The 12,616-nt window shown below is 37.4% G+C and overlaps 1 protein-coding gene across 1 annotated transcript in view; it reads left to right on the plus strand.

Annotated features, from left to right (window-relative positions):
* The first annotated feature begins 911 nt into the window (after nt 1-911).
* The window catches only part of LOC104089861 (cytochrome b5), a 115,619-nt gene continuing 103,914 nt past the window's right edge, over nt 912-12,616 (plus strand). The window contains exon 1 of the mRNA XM_070197269.1: nt 912-917. The gene's annotated coding sequence lies outside the window, so the exon portion shown is untranslated. The remainder of the gene's footprint in view (nt 918-12,616) is intronic.

Consider the following 12,616-nt stretch of genomic DNA (forward strand, 5'->3'; position numbering starts at 1 on the left):
AACATAATCTAAAGTACCTCTCTACTCTAACTGTGGTAGACCTGGCATAGCCAACGTCACCGTCTTGGCATGACAAACAAGGATAGCATCATAGTGCGACAACCAGTCCATTCCCAAAATAATATCAAAGTCTACCATACTGAGCAACAATAAATCGACTTTGGTCTTAAAACCAACGAGAACAACTAAACATGACCGATACACACGGTCAACAACAATAGAATCCCCCACAGGTGTAGACACATAGATAGGAGAACTCAAAGAATCATGGGATACGCCTAAATACGAAGCAAAATAAGATGACACATATGAATAAGTGCATCCTGGATCAAATAAGACTGATGCATCTCTATGACAGACCGGAACAATATCCGTGATGACAAAGTTGGATGCAACTGCCTCCGTCCTAGCAGGAAGAGCATAATATCTAGCATGGCCTCCCCCTCTAGGGCGACCTCTACTTGCTCGACCTCTACCTTTAACTGGCTGCGCAGGTGGGGTAGCAACTGGTGCGGTGACCATGGACTGAGAAGCGTGAGGGCCCGGTGGAATACGCAGAGCATGAGTAGTCTGTAGAGGTGCACCCCTTCTGAGTTTAGGGCAATCCGTCACCATATGACGAGTGTCACCACACTCAAAACAAGCTCTCGGAGGACGTGGCTGTTGAGGCTGGCTCGGGCTTGATCGGCTGGTCTTACTGCTGAAAGCACCCTGTGTAGGAGGTGCACTAGATAATGGCGGTGCATAATAGGGATCTTGAGGCCTAGGAGTGGCCGGGATAACGCTGGAAGCTAGAAGTGCTGAATGAACAGGGCGACTCACATAGCCCCTACCATGACGAGTTGCGACTGGGGCACGAGTACCACTGTATATGCCAGAATCTTGAGACCTCTTGGCCTCCCTCTCCTCTCTCTCTCCCGAGTAAACATACCCTTTCAATCTCCTAGCAATCCCCACTACCTGCTGGGATGCGATGTCCATATCCAACTCTCGGGCCATGCTAAATATGATACTAGGGTTGAGCCACACGATAAATCGACGGACCCGCTCTCTAACAGTAGCAGCCAAGGCTGGTGCATGCCTAGCCAAATCACTGAACTGGACCGCATACTCCGACACGGTCATAGAACACTGGTGCAACTACTCAAACTCTACGCATCATGCATCTATGAGACTCTGGGGAACATACTCTCTCAAGTACATATCTGAGAACTGAGTCCAAGTGAGTGAAGTTGCCTCGGCCGGACTACCTAAATCATATGCTCGCCACTATTGATAAGCCGCTCCTCTAAGCTGGAACGTAGTGAAATCAACCCCATTAGACTCCGCAATACCCATAATACGGAGGATACAGTGGCACTCCTCAAGAAAACCCTGGCATCATCTGACGCCAAGACACTGAAAGTAAGAGGGTGGTACTTCTTATACCTCTCGAGCCTGAGCTGCTCCGCCTCAGAAACTGCTGCCTGAACCTGGTCAACCTGAACCCGCTTCTCTAGGGTACGAGCGGCGAGAGTTTGTGCTTCTCCCCCGGCCTAATATGTGGCAGGAGCAAGTGGTATCAACCCTGCCTGAGCCAAAGTGTCGAACATGCTCAGGAACTGGGCGAAAGTCACCTGGAGAGCTGGTGCAGTAATAGGCGTCTCAAGTGCATGCCCTCCAACCGGAGCTACTGGTGGCTCCTCTGTAGCAGCTCGTGCGGGTGCCCTTGCTACACCACGTGGACGTCCTCGACCTCTACTCCGGCCTCGACCTCTCGTGGCTCTAGTAGGGAGCGCGGGTGTCTGATCATCTGATCCGGCTGTACGTGTCCTCACCATCTGTGAGAGAATAGAAAGACAGAAATTTAGAATCCGAAGTTAAAATCTCGCACGATAAGGAATCAACGGAGTGATGCTTTTCCTAACAGTCCCATAGCCTCTCGAAGATAAATACAGATATCTCCATACCGATCCGCGAGACTCTACTAAACCTACTTGTGACTCATAATACCTATGAACCTAGTGCTCTAATACCAACTTGTCACGACCCCAAATCCCCTCTGTATGATGTCGTGACGGCACCTATTCTCTAAGACTAGGTAAGCCTAACAATATGCGGAAACTTAAAATTTCAAAACTTCAACAATTTCATCAATAAACTATAAGCTCAATACGTACAATTTCCCAAAACCCGGTGAGATATAAGTCAAACTATCTAGATACAATGCTGAATAATTCTATATATCTTTGTCTATCAAAAACATAAAGAAATAAGGAAAATAGGGTAGAAGGGGACTCTGAAGCCTGCGTATACGAGCAGGTGTACCTTGAAGTCTCTAAAGTAGCAACACAACGCACTCATACCGAGGCTGATAGGAAGTACCTGGATCTGCACAAAATATGTGCAGAAGTGTAGTATGAGTACACTATAATTGTACCCAATAAGTGCCAAGCCTAACCTCGGTAGAGTAGTGACGAGGTCAGAATAAGGCCCTACTGGTGAAAATAAGAAACAAGGCAAAAAATATAATGACATAATGAAATAATAGGGAAGTGAAGCAGTAAAGAATTTACGGAAAGTAACAACAGATAATTCAAGGAAACAACTACAACCACTAAAGGAAAATAAGGATTTTACATGTTAAGGAAACAACAACCAAACAATACAGCAAGTAGAGAAGATCAACAGGGGCACTCCTGAGATACCGCCTCGTAGTCACAAATCATAAAAATAAATCACAGACTTTCCTTATATCACCTTGAGAGCCCTTATATTTGGTTTTGAAAATTATTTTTTCGAAATAGCATCCCGCGTTTTAGCCCACCTTATCACACTGCATAGTTTCTAGTAGTTCCCTTACTAGCCACGCATATCAAGCCCACCTTATTTCACTGCATGCGGTTGAACCCCCAGACTTTATACCACCGCATGCGTATCAATAATCACAAGGGGACGGCAGAAACCTCGTGCAAACAATAACAACCGCATGGCAGAAACCTCGTGCAACAATAACAACAACACGGCAGAAACCTCGTGCAAACAACCAAATAATCACCTCAACAATAACACGAAAGTCAAAACACAACAAGTAAATAAACGATATTTCATAAATTACACCTTGCCTCAAAGAACCACGGCCTTGCAATTCAACACCAAACTCAACAACAAGATATTTCAAGGATAGCAATTTCATGTAAAGAGTTCCACAATTAAGTAATGAATACGAAAATTAAGAAAAGCAAGTAATTCAACAAAACATGTTATACAAGTTGCAAATATAAGATAAGACAGGTAGACATGTGAAATTAAGCTAAACATGACGACTATAACATGCTAAAGTAACTCAATTAAGGCATGAAAAGGAAACTACGTAGCAAAAATCGGAATTTTAATATTTAGCCTGTGTACGCACTCGTCACCTCGCGTATACGGCCTTCACTTATCACAAATTATCACCAAAATACCAAATCCTAAGGGGAATTCCCCCCACCCAAGGTTAGACAAGTCACTTACCTCAAACCACGCTCAATCAATCAATTAGAAGGCCTTTCCCTCGATTTTCCAACTTCGAACGGCTCGAATCTAGACAAAATAATTTCATACTAAAAATATAACTATAGGAAACTAATTTAAATAATGAAATAATGATTTTAGAAAATAATTAAAAAATCATCCCAAAAAGTCAACCTGGGCCCGCGTCTCGAAACCCGACCAAAATTATAAAAACCGAACACTTATTCGATATCGAGTCTAACCATACAAAATTTACATAAATCTGATACCAAAATCTCGTTCAAATTCCCAAAATTTGGCCTAAGAAGATTCCTCCAATTTTCTCAATTTTTCAACCCAAATCCCTAATTAAATGATAAAATCAATGATAGATTAAGAAAATTTAATAAAAAATGAGTTAAGAACTCTTACCCCAATAATTTCTCTGAAAATCCCTCAAAAATTCTACTTAAATCGAGCTCTCTAAGTTCAAATTGTGAAATATGAAGAAAAATCTCGATTTGGAATTTAAGTCTGCTGCCCAATTAATTCCTTCTTCGCGAACGTGGAACATTCCTCACGTTCGCAAAGAACAAAGATGCTACTGCCCAGATTTCCTCTTATGCGAATGCGAGGATCTACTCGCGAACGCGGTGCAAACAATTCACAAGCTTCGCGATCGCGAAGCCCATTTATGCGAACGCGTAGACCAAATGCAGGAGTCCACCCAGGCTACCTTTCCTCTTCGCGAACGCGGATTCCAGTCCGCGATCGCAGTGCACAAGGTCCTTCCCCTTCGCGAATGCGTGACCTTTTTCGCGAACGCGAAGGGTAATCTTCCAGCAAATCTCAGACTACTCTACGCGAATGCGGGAACACCCTCGTGAACGCGTAGAAAAAAACAAGAACTGAGAAACCAGCACTTCAGTTATATTCTCAAAGACCTGAAATGCGTTGAACATGGTCCGAACTTCACCCTAGGCCCCCGAGACATCGATCAAACATACCAACAAGTCCTAAAATATCATACAAACACGCTCGAAGAGTCAAATCGCATCAAACACCACTAGAATCACGGATTGTGCATCGAATCAAGCCTAAGAACTTATGAACTTCTGAATTCCAAAACCAACGTCGATTCATGCCAAAACAACTCCGATTAATCCCAAATTTTGTACACAAGTCTTAATTGACATTACGGACCTATTTCAACTTCTGAAATCGAAATCCGACCCCGATATCAAAAAATTCACTCCGTGTCAGATTTTCCAAAATCTTCCAACTTTCGCCAATTTACGCCGAAGCGACCTACGGACCTCCAAATCAACCTCCGAACACGCTCCTAAAATCAAAATTACCATACGGAGCTATTGGAACTGTCACAACTCCATTCTGAAGTCGTCTTCATGCAAGTCAAACTACGGTCAATTCCTACGACTTATACTTCCAGTTTAGGGACTATGTATCCCACTCCACTCTGAAACCCTCCCGAAACCAAAATCAAATATCTTGGCAAGTCACGTAACCATAATATAGCATAGATGGAGCATAAATTAAAGGATCGGAGCTAAAATACTCAAAAAGACCGGCCGGGTCGTTATAACTTATTGGCCTTAAGTGCATGAAACCATTAGTTGCACTTCATACATATTTGGACTTAAGTGCATCTGAAGTGTAATTTTTTTATTCGGACTTTTTGGCCTTAAGTGCATGAAACCATTGGTTGTACTTCAGACCTATTTGGCCTTAAGTGCACTAAAGTGTAATTTTTTCACTTCAGACTTTTTGGCCTTAAGTGCATAAACACATTGGTTGCACTTCAGACCTATTTGACCTTAAGTGCATCTGAAGTGCAATTTTTTCACTTTAGGCCTCTCTGACCTTAAGTGCATGAAAATATATATTGCACTTCAGACCTATTTGGCTTAAAGTGCATTTTTAGCGCAATTTTTGCACTTTAGACTTAATTGGCCTTAAGTGCATTGCACTTCAGACTAATTTTTTTTAACTTCAAACCCGATAAGTCTGAAGTTGATCGTAAAGTGGGTAGGCTTGCAATTATTTTTACAAAGTAGGTATAGGTTCAATCGGGTATCTGGAATTGGGCCTTTATATAGTTAGTAAAGGTTTACATCTAAAATTATGATGCGATATTAAAAAATATTCAAGTTAGGATGTGAGATTTAGAAATTAGCGTTTAAGGCTAGCAAAAATTTTGTTTTACATTTGCAGTTTGCCTAGCCTGTATTATGGAGGACCTGTAAATATTATTTTTGAAGTTGGCGGCCAAATGTTTTCAACTTTCAAATATATATTTTTTCAACTTCAACTTTAATTGATCTAGTTTTTCAACTTTAATTAAATATTATCCAAATGCTAACAGTAGGTTACGTTTTCTTTTATGTTATATAATTAAAATTAAAAATTAATGTTGGCATAGAAGTAGCCACAAAATTAAATAAGAATATCAACGTAGTAATACGGCAAAACAACATATAAATAAATTATACTGCTAATATATTAAACTATCATTTTTCTTTAAATCGAGTATTTACAAGAAATACTTTCCTTTAATTTAATTCATAATGATTACATATGTTGGAATTTTAAACTTGTGTAGCTTAAAGAGGGTGAATGAGAAATGGAGGAAATGAAATATTTGAGTTTCCCTTGGGAAAGGGACATTGTCCCATATCGGAGAAAGAAAAGGCTTTTGATAAGTATATATATAATTGCTCTTCTTCTAGCTCTTAAAGAGTTAAGAAAAAGGCAAGCCTCGCGCCGTCGTCGCTCGGCTCGGCTCGGCTCGGCTACGGCTCCGGCTCCGGCTCCGGCTCCGGCTCGATTGATTGATTAATCTTTTTGGATAAAATTTCTTTCAATTATTTAATTAATTAATTAAATAATTAACAAAAAAATTCAATCCGGAATAACCCATGACCCGCAACCCGATTCGGTCAGGCCCGTTTTCTTTCCCGAATTATTTTAAATATATTTTTTCCGCAATATTTCAAACACCCCTTTTCAACAGCCATAGCTGTTTCTGAAAGGTTGCAAACAAACGTGCATCGCCCGTTCTACAATGGAATATGAATTCATAGCTTTAGATAAGGCCGGTGAAGAAGCTGAATGGCTCCAGAATTTCTTGGAAGATATTTCATTTTGGCCCAAACCTTTGGCACCTATTTGTATACATTGTGATAGTCACGCGGCAATAGGCAGGGCAGGGAGCGTTATATATAACGGAAAATCTCGTCATATACGACGGAGACACAATACCGTTAGACAACTACTCTCTAGTGGTGTTATCACAATTGACTACATAAAGTCAAGAGATAACGTGTCGGATCCACTTATAAAAGGCCTATCTAGAGAGGCAGTTGAAAGATCATCAAAGGGAATGGGGTTAAGGTCTAGGACAAGTCATCATGACGGTAACTCTACCTAGCAGACTGGAGATCCCACGAGCTAGGTTCAAAGAGATCAAACAAAGTTATGAATGACGGTTCAACACTGTCAAATAACTCAACCCATTCTCGTGATGAAGACAATGTTCAGAAATCGAGGTAAAGCATTAAGGCTTTTTGATGAGTCAACAAAGCTTAAAGGTTTTTAATGATTTGCTAAGTCTGGCAGGATATGACCAGATAGTGTGTCTATAGGATTACACGTTTAGAAATCACCTATGTGAGTGTGAAGTGTAAGCTGCTTCAAGGGGAATGAAAGTAAAGGCCCATTCTCTAAGCACTCATGAAACCAGGCGGTGTTCATGGCTGAAACGAACACAACTGTGAGAACCATAGATGGTTAAGGATTAATTGTGTGACTTATGTTATCTAGGTATACAACAAAGCTCGACGGTTCAAAGATATCAAATCTACCGATTGACCGAGTATATCCGATATAAGTTCACTATGGAAAGTTCAAAGGGAAACCTACTTATCCAGATGCAATTAATTCTTGCATGTAAAACACACACGCGTCCGTGCATTCCTTTATTTTATAGCCATTCCCCATTCATGTGGGGGATTGTTGGGATTTTAAGCTTGTGTAGCTTAAAGAGGGTGAATAAGAACTGGAGGAAAAATAAAATATTTGAGTTTTCCTTGGGAAAGGGACATTGTCCCATATCGGAGGAAGAAAAGGCTTTTGATGGGTATATATATAATTGCTCTTCTTCTAGCTCTTAAAGAGTTAAGAAAAAGGCAAGCATCGCGCCGTCGTCATCGTCGCTCGCTCGGCTCGACTTCGGCTTCGGCTACGGCTACGGCTTCGGCTTCGGCTTCGGCTTCGGATTCGGATTAGGATTCGGATTTGGTCAAAGATTGATTGATTAATCTTTTTGGACAAAATTCCTTTCAATTTTTTTATTAATTAATTAAATAACTAACGAAAAATTCAATCCGCAATAACCCATGACCCGCGACCCGGTTCGGTCAGGCCCGTTTTCTTTTCCGGATTATTTTAAATATATTTTTTCCGCAATATTTCAAACACCCCTTTTCAACAGCCATGGCTGTTTCAGAAAGGTTGCAAACCTTTTCAGAAACATTGCCATCAACTCTATAAATAGAGTTTGAATCCCAGAATCTTTCCTTACGAAATTTTCTGAGCTTCTTCTTCTTCTTCTTCTGCACAATATTTTCCAGTGTGTTTTACGACCATTGAGTGGTTCGCAGTTCATCAGAGTTTTAGTACCTATACACTGGTGAGTTAAATCGTTCTATCCTGGGAGGATATATTCCAGCACCTCGGGTACTTGAGGGGAATAATTTCCTTAAGGACACACTGTGTATTCAGTGGGCTCGATTTATTCCTATACTGTTTTCTTGTTTTTCAGAATCTATTTCGTTAAACAAGTATTACTAACTTTCTGTTTTATTTTTTCAGAAAGTTTAATTGTTTATTATAGCAATACAGAATAATAACAACATATACATCTAAAGTGGGGTCAACTCAATATCTCCAAATCTAAATATTGCCTTTTCCCCCAATCTCTTAACATTTAGAGCATGTTTGGAAAGCAACCTAGAAATTGGATTTGGGTGTCAATGAATGTAATTACACAGTTTGGCATATTTTTTTGATCAAATAATTACTTGGTCAACATAGAATTGGGTGTAATTGAAGATTTATAATTGCACTCTCCAATTCTCAAAGGGGAGGTGAGAATTAGTTGTAATTAGTAATTACAGTGTGTAATTACAAGGTTACTTTTTAATTTATTTCCTTTTTGTTTTTATTTAATTTATTTCCTTTAAAACATTTTATTTCTATTATTTTAATTTCCTTTTATTTTATTTTTACTTTTAAATTTTAAAAAATATTTTTATTTGTTCATTATTTATGTTTTATTACCTTTACTTCTTGTGATTCCATGTATTGCTCGTATATTTTATTTCTTATTTGTTTTATTTTCTTCATTTCGCATAACTGTGTTATTATTCTAGTTTTTGAAACTACAACTCCTAATATTAGAAATAATGAGTCATTAACAAACTTGGCATATAATGAGTGATATTATTTAAGTAAAAATTTGTTGTTGAATGAGGTTATAAACTTATTATGTTTCCTAATCTTAAGTTGTATTGCAACTTATTTTTATTATGTTGGAATTTGACATATGTTAAACTAATTTTTTTATTTTAAAATTCCGTTATATTTATGGTTCCAATTTACTTGTTTTGATAGTATTGGCTTGTTATTTCACATTGCATATTGTTCATCTTTTAGTTAGAATTGATAGATTAGTTTAGTCAAACATTTGAATAATGTTATGACATTATATTTATAAATATTAATTTATTTTAAAAAAAATATGATGTTTTTACAAAACGAATGTTTTTAGTTTTTATAATTAATTAAATTAAATATTATTAATTTGGAAGATATATATCAATTATTTTTACGATATTAGTTATAAATATATGATTACTAATTAATGTATATTCAAGAAAAATAATGCAACTTATACCAAATCTAATATCATCTATACTTATAAAAATCATTTATAGGCATTTATTTATTATATTAACTTTTAAATTTTGATAATTATTTAATTTAAAATTTAATCTAACTGTGTAATTACACTTGTATAACTAAACAGTACGCTTGAAATTACACTGTAATTACGTTATGACAAACAAACAGGTCATCGTAATTACTATATTGTGTAATTACCAGGTTGTGCAATTACGACCCAAGTAATTACACCAATTCTAATTACCGGATGACTTTCCAAACATACCCTTAAGGAAACATAAGTACCATGCCTACCCTGTAATAGATATGTGTTGTTTCTTCCATGTTCATCTGTTAAAAGAGAAAGAAAACAACAGTTATTTCTTTTTAAGTAATCAATCGAGGTGTTATATTGATTAAAATGGTTAAGTTTTATGTTTATATATCTTTTAGCTTCAAACGTTGTATACTATATTATTAAATTGTTACAGAAAATACAGTTTTCGGTTAAGTGTATATATATATATATATATATATATATTGTGTGATGCAATAGTAAGTGACTTTTCTGCTACAAAATAAAGAGTGATGACTTTGTTACATTATTTTTAATAATTAAGTGACTTTTTTATTACATAATTAAAAATAACTTTATTACATTATTTTCAATAGTTTAGTGATCATATAAATAATCATGAATTTATCCGTACAATAATATAGTAGTTGCTTGGTAATAATGTCGGGTTCAATAATCCATCAATTGCCTGAATGATTCTTTGTTTTGAGTTTCAGAGAATGGAAGGAGGGCAAATGTGATAATAACTACGAACCAAAATTTACGATATGAAGTCGATAACTCATTGCATATTAAAGAGTGCCACAAGTCGAAAGTGGAGAAGAGCAAAGGAAAAAAGGTCGGTAGTTATTTTTATTTTATTTTATTTATTACAATATGTGGTTCATTGTCCAATTGGCGAAGTCAAAGAATTGACAAAGATCTTGCAATCAAACAGCAAAGTCAATAACCTTTATTGATGGGGATTGATTCTTTTCTACCTTACCTTATCTCTATGGGCAATCAATAAAGTTTGCTATCTTCAGCTACAGTTTTTCCAATAGAGAATAGTCGGAACCCTCCCCTTTTAGACGTTCTAGAGAGTCGTTTTTCTTTTCTTGTATTTTTCAAGTGATGGCACTGATTCCTCAAACTTCAAAAGGGACATTTTGAAGAGGTAACAAAATTGACTAGTATATGGAATGTTGATTAAAATATACAATTAATGATAGACCATTCTCATCTTGCGTGCTTCTGCTAATGCACATTGGTGATTATTTGACTTATCATGGTCAATTATGAATACCAGCTGTTACGTACTTGTCGCATTATTTCGTTCACAATATTACATAAAATAACAAATATCGAGAAAGACTTGCTATTGAACTAGGAATTGGTCATGGTGATTGCTCTGGTCACGTCGTACACAGAAAAAAAAATAAAGTACTAATGCACTACTTATAGTCTCATTTTATGGAAGTTTTACCATTTAATAGCTAAATTGCCAATGTCTAAAACAACTCGGGATGAAACTTCTTTGTTTGAATACACTTTTCATATCTCAATCTATCAACATTTTTCTTAATTTACATATTAGAGCTACTAATAATTACTAGTAGCAGATATTAAGAAGAGATTAGAGCAACCAGAAGACTAGTGAAATTTCACAAATGAGGTCTGGGAGGGTAAAATGTACGCAGACCTTATCTCTACCTGATGAAGGTAGAGAAATTGTTTACGAAAGACCCTCGATTCAAAAGAAGTGAAAATAAAGCAATAAACAGACAATAGCAACAACGAAGTAATTAGACATGGGTACAAATTCTGATACGTGCAATGTTAGTCCCGCCAATATTGCTGTATTTGTAAATAATAATTCTGCAAAATATAAGTTATCATAATGAAACAGTAATTAATTCGAGCCCACTGAATTCATAGTGTTTCCTTAAGGAATTTAATCCCTCCTAATACCCAAGGTAATGGATTATTTCCTCCCAGGATAGAACGAATCACACACTGGTGTAGCTGTACTTCAAACCCCAGTGTTTCAGCGAACACAAAGTTCGATAGCAAATCACACTTACAGTTGTTTTGTTTGAAGTTAAAACAATGCAGAACAAAGGAGTAGAAACTCAGAAAATCGTATGGAAATGCTGAGAGGAAGGAGTGCAATGTATAGCCAAATCTGTTGAGCGATTTCAGTTTTGTGTCTTGTGTATTGTGTGTGTCTTTCTTCAACAGCTGCTGCACATATATATAGCAGCCAGTGTTGAAGAAGAACAATCGTCCACCCTCCATGGTGGAGCAAGCATTAGCTTGTTTGTGGAGCAAGCACATTCATGGTGGGAAGAGCATTAGGCGGCTGCCTGGTGGTCAATACACGGATTGGAAAATATCCGTTATAAATGCGGATAATCTTACGTTAATATTTACTATTAACAAATAAATTTGGTCCAAAAAATTAATCAATCAATTGACCAAATCCGAAGCCGAAGCCGAGCCGAGCGAGCGACGACGACGACGGCGCGAGGCTTGCTTTCTTCTTAACTCTTTAAGAGCTACAAGAAGAGCAATTATATATATACCCACCAAAAATCTTTTCCTCTTTCAATATGGGACAATGTCTCATTGTCAAGAGGGGGAAACTTAAAATTTTACTCAAAAATTTCATTTTCCCTCCATTTCCAATTCACCCTCATTTTAAGACTATTTCATCTTAAAAACAAAAAACCTCAACAATCCCCCACATGAATGGGGAATGGCTATATCACGGAAGTATGCATTGAAAAACTGTGTGATTTATAAGCAAGGATTAATCGCATCTGGATAAGTAGGTTTCCCTTTGAACTTTCCGTAGTAAACTTATGTCGGATATACTCGGTCAATCGGTAGATTTGATATCTTTGAACCATCGATCTTTGGTGTATACCTAGACAACCATAAGTCACACAATTAACCCTTAACCGTCTTTGGTTCTCATTGTTGTGTTCGTTTCAGCCATGAACACCGCCTGGTTTCATAAGTGCGTAGAGAACTGGCCTTACAAAGTTCTCCTTGAAGCGGCTAACACTTCACACTTACATAGGTGATTCCTAAACATGTCATCCTCTAGATACACTTTTTGAT

Source organism: Nicotiana tomentosiformis, chromosome 3 (genome assembly GCF_000390325.3).
Source record: "Nicotiana tomentosiformis chromosome 3, ASM39032v3, whole genome shotgun sequence".
NCBI classification, from domain to species: Eukaryota; Viridiplantae; Streptophyta; class Magnoliopsida; order Solanales; family Solanaceae; genus Nicotiana; species Nicotiana tomentosiformis.